This window comes from Panthera tigris, chromosome A3 (genome assembly GCF_018350195.1).
Source record: "Panthera tigris isolate Pti1 chromosome A3, P.tigris_Pti1_mat1.1, whole genome shotgun sequence".
NCBI lineage: Eukaryota > Metazoa > Chordata > Mammalia > Carnivora > Felidae > Panthera > Panthera tigris.
The window spans coordinates 24617981-24623121 of NC_056662.1; the positions used below are offsets into that span (position 1 = coordinate 24617981).

The 5141-nt window shown below is 42.5% G+C and overlaps 1 non-coding gene across 1 annotated transcript; it reads left to right on the top strand.

Annotated features, from left to right (window-relative positions):
- The first annotated feature begins 1541 nt into the window (after positions 1–1541).
- On the top strand, positions 1542–1644 carry LOC122237487. The gene has a single exon (XR_006216098.1). It is a non-coding gene; the product is annotated as a U6 spliceosomal RNA (small nuclear RNA).
- The last annotated feature ends 3497 nt before the right edge of the window (positions 1645–5141 follow it).

Genomic DNA, 5141 nt, shown 5'->3' on the forward strand with positions numbered 1-5141 from the left:
CCTGGGAGGCTCAGTCGGTTAAGCGTCCAACTTCAGCTTAGGTCATGATCTCGTGGTTCATGAGTTCAGGCCCCGTGTCGGGCTCTGTGTTGACAGCTCTGAGCCTGGAGCCTGTTTTGGATTCTATGTCTCCCTCTTTCTCTGCTCCTCCCACAATCATGCTCTGTCTCTCTCTGTCTCCCTCTCTCTCAAAAATAAATAAACATTGGGAATGCAAACTGGTACAGCCACTCTGGAAAACAGTATGGAGTTTCCTCAAAAAACTAAAAATAGAACTACCCTACGACCCAGCAATTGCACTACTAGGCATTTATCCACGGGATACAGATGTGCTGCTTTGAAGGGACACAGGCACCCCCGTGTTTATAGCAGCACTATCAACAATAGCCAAAGTATCGAAAGAGCCCAAATGTCCATCGATAGATGAATGGATAAAGAAGATGTGGTATATCTATACAATGGAGTATTACTGGCAATAAAAAAGAATGAAATCTTGCCATTTGCAACTACGTGGATGGAGTTGGAGGGTATTATGCTAAGTGAAATTAGTCAGTCAGAGAAAGACAAAAATCAGATGACTTCACTCATATGAGGACTTTAAGAGAAAAAACAGATGAACGTAAGGGAAGGGAAACAAAAATAATATAAAAACAGGGAGGGGGGCAAAACAGAAGAGACTCATAAATATGGAGAACAAACTGAGGGTTGCTGGAGAGGGTGTGGGAGGGGGGATGGGCTAAATGGGTAAGGGGCACTGGGGAATCTACTCGTGAAATCATTGTTGCACTATATACTAACTAATTTGGATGTAAATTTTAAAATGGAACAATGGAATATTACTCAGTCATAAAAAGAATGAAATCTTGTCATTCGCAACAACATGGATGGATCCAGAGGGTATAAGGCTAAGCAAAATAAGAGAAAGACAAATACCATATGATTTAACTCATATGTGAAATAAAAAAAAAAAAAAAACAAGCAAAGGGAAAAAAAAGAGACAAACCAAGAAACAGATTCTTAACTAAGAGAACTTTTTATATAGGTAACTCTGATAGAGGGGAAATGGGTGGGGAAAGGGTTAAATAGGTAATAAGGATAAAGGAGTGCACTTGTGATGAACAATGGGTAATTAAAATAAAAACTTAAAAAATATATTTACTATCTTCTAGCAATTCTAAAAAAATTAAAAATAAAATTGAAAATAAATAAATAAACATTTTTAAAAATCTAGGGATAAATAAATAAATAAATAAATAAAATGTCCCCTAGACACTGAGTTTTCTGCTCGAGAGGCCTCCCTGACCTCCTTTCTAGAGTATCTCCCACCTCCCAAGTCACCCCATCCCTCTGATTTTTCTTCATGACACTTACCACCACTTGATGTGACATTTGTCCATGAAATATGTGCTTATGGATATAATACCCCCTCCAACTAGGACATGAGCTCCTCTAGGACAGGGCTTTGTTCATGGGTTGATCCCCAGCCTCTAGCATAGTTCCTGGCCCATAGTAGGTGTTCAATAAATATTTGAATGAATGACTCGCACCTGCAGCACTTATATTAAAGTTGTAACGATGCGCAGAGGACTAGCATGGCCCCTGCACAAGGATGACACACAAATTTGTAAAATGTTCCATATTCTGAAAAAAAAATTAATGTTTACTTATTTTTGAGAGAGACAGAGTGTGAGCGAGGAGGGGCAGAGAGAGAGAGAGAGGGAGACACATAATCTGAAGCAGCCTCCAGGCTCTAAGCTGTAAGCACAGAGCCTGACCCGGGGATCGGGCTCACGGACCACAAGATCATGACCTGAGCCCAAGTCAGACACTTAACGGACCAAGCCACCCAGGTGCCCTGTGAAGTGTTTCATATTTTGTGTGTTAACTAACTGGAATTAAAATAAAAACTTAAGGGGCGCCTGGATGGCTCAGTCAGTTAAGTATCGACTCTTGATTTCAGCTCAGGTCATGATCTCACGGTTGTGAGATCAGGTTCTACACTAAGTGTGGAGCCTGCTTAAGATTCATTCTCTCTCTCTCTCTCTCTCTCTCTCTCTCTCTCTCCCCCCGCCCCTCCCCCCTCAAAAATAAAATAAAATAAAACAAAAACTTAACAAAGAATAAACTAGTTGACTAAAACAAATTTTTTGAATGAATTAACAAATTATCTATTAATAGCAATAGGGATGATGAGGAGGAGGGCCCAGATGTGGAGCTGTCCTCCAAGCTGAGGAGGCAACTGTGTGTGGGAAGCTGTTGGCCCTAATAGGGCCCCTGGCTCTCAGCCAAGTGTGATTATGAACCTCAGAAAAGCCTTTCTCTACGCCTCTCCACCTGGTGTGCGTTGTCTTTCCAGCTGGTCACAGTCCCCAAGGGTTCATTTGATTCAAACATTCCTGGGAAGGTCTGAAAGCGTTCTTTGTTTCTACATTTTCTCATTTTTTCCAAGCATCACGCATGGACAGACACCTTTCAGCAAACACACACACTCATGCACATGTATACACACAATCTAACACATAGGCTTGGCCAAATCCCACATTCTTGTGGACTTTCATGGTTCCATCTAACACATCCGATACTAGTTGTGCACAGCTTGGACACACACTCAGCCCCAGTCATTCTCTCTCCCCTGTCCCCCATACTCACACACACAGCCACAGCCCTACATGTGTCCTCAGGTGCACAGACAGGACTCCGCCCAAGTTCCCATCTCAATAAGTACTCACACTGACACACACACACACACACACACACACACACACACACACACTCAGCTCCTCTGGGCATGTGCACATAAACCCACTTGTGCACACATCTTTGAACATACTTCCAGGCTTCCTCACACACACAAACAGGCGGTGGCCTGGAAGGGTGACTCACACTCATCAGAGCTTAGCATGATGCTCTGTCCCAACAATAGCGAGAGCTACTGAGCACTGGCCATGTGCCAGTTACTCTGCACTTTGGGATCTTGTCTCATTCAATCCTCATAGCAATCACATGAAATAGGTGCTACTATTAGTCCCATTTGACAGATGAGGAAACTGAGACTTAGAGCCATAAGTGTACTGGGATTCTAACACAGGCATCTGACTCCAAAGCTATTTGGTGTGGAGGAGTATATTTTTCAAAAATGATCACATCAATATCTCCTATCCCTCCTGCTCTTCTAGAGCTTTGCCGCTCTCCTCAGTCGGTTGAGCATCCAACTTCAGCTCAGGTCATGATCTCACGGTTTGTGAGTTTGAGCCCCACGTCGGGCCCTGTGCTGACAGCTCAGAGCCCGTAGCCTGCTTCAGATTCTCTGTCTCCCTCTCTCCCTGCCCCTTCCCCACTCAAGCTGTCTCTCTCTTTCTCTCAAAAATAAAATAAACATTAAAAAAAAAAAAAAAGAACCTTGCCACTCTCCAATCAAATGGTAGAGTCTATGGCCCTTTCTCTAGAACTTGGGTGGATCTTTGTGATTGCTTCAAATAACAGTATGGTGGAAGTGATGCCAATATAAATTCCAAGGCTAGATCATAAAAGGATACAAACAAGACATGGAAACACCTGAGTGTCCATAGATGGATGAATGGATAAAGAAACAATATGCCACTTTCCCCCACATAGTGGAATATTATTCAGCCATAAAAAGAAGGAAATCCTGCCACTTGGGACAACATGGATAGACTTGAGGGCATTATAAGTGAAATAGGTCAGATAGAGAAAGGCAAATACTGCATGTCTTACTTGTATGTGGAATCTCAAAAAGCCAAACTCATAGAAAATGAGTAGAATGGTGGTTGCCAGGGGCTGGGGTTGAGGAAATGGGGAAATGTTGGTCAAAGGGTACAAACTTCCAGTTAGAAGATGAACTAAGTTCTGGGATCTAATGTACAAGATGGTGACTATAGTTATCAATACTGTATTGTATACTTGAAAGCTCTTAAGAGAGTAGGTCTTAAAGGTTCTCATTACCACCATTACCACTATAGCAAAAAAACTGATAATTACATGAGGTGAACAGTAACCATATAGTTAGTTAACTAACCTTATTATTGTGGTCGTCATTTCAGAATATATATGTATATCAAATCATCACATTGTATACTTTGCATATTTTTAAAGTTTATTTATTATTTAATTTTAGTAAGTAATCTCTACACCCAACATAGGGCTCAAACTCACAACTCTAAGATCTAGAGTCACATGCTCCTCCAAATGAGCCAGCCAGGCACCCCCACATTATACTTTAAACTTAAACAATGTTCTATGTCAATTTTATCTACATAAATCTAGAAAAAAAATGTTTCTAAAGAATAGTTGGGGCACCTGGGTGGCTCAATCGGTTAAGCATCCAAGTCTTGATTTCAGCTCAGGTCATGGTCTCGCGGTTCCTGAGACTGAGCCCTGTGTTGGACTCCACACGGGAAGCATAGAGCCTGCTTTGGATTCTCTCTCACCCTCTCTCTCTGTCCCTCCTCTGCTCGCTCACATGCTCTCTTCTCTCAAAATAAACTTAAAAAAAAAAAAAGAATAGTTAAAAAAATAAAAGGTGACACAACTTTCACCTGTCTCTCTCTGGGGACATTTGCCCTTGGAATCCAGCTACCATGCTAGGAGGAAGCCCAGGACACATGGAGAGGTCATGTGCAGGTTTCATCCTGACAACCAGCATCAACTGACAGCCATGTGTGTGAGGAAGCCTTCAAAATGGCACCAATCCAGCCACTGTCTAACTGCAACTACACAAGAGATCAAGAGCAAGAACTGCCCAGCTTAGTTCAAGCAACCCCTGAAACCAAAAGATAATAGTAAATGATCGTTGTTTTATGCTACTAAGCAGGGTGATTGGTTACACAGCGATAGATAACGGGATGCCAGGGCAGAGAATTATCCACATTTAGCCTCACACCACCATAGGGAAGGGATGCCAAGCTCTTTGTCCTCCCCCTGGATCCTCCTCTTCTACCCCCAAGATCCAGGATCTCAGAGCACAATCCTCATCATCTGATCCTCATACCACATGACCACTAGCACATCAAACTCCCTGTCTGTGTGAACTATTCAAGCCCCAGGCACTTGTTCACGGCTGACTCTGTGATGCTTCAGGTAAGCGCTCATCCCCGTTTCCTTTTCTGTCAAATGCGTAACAA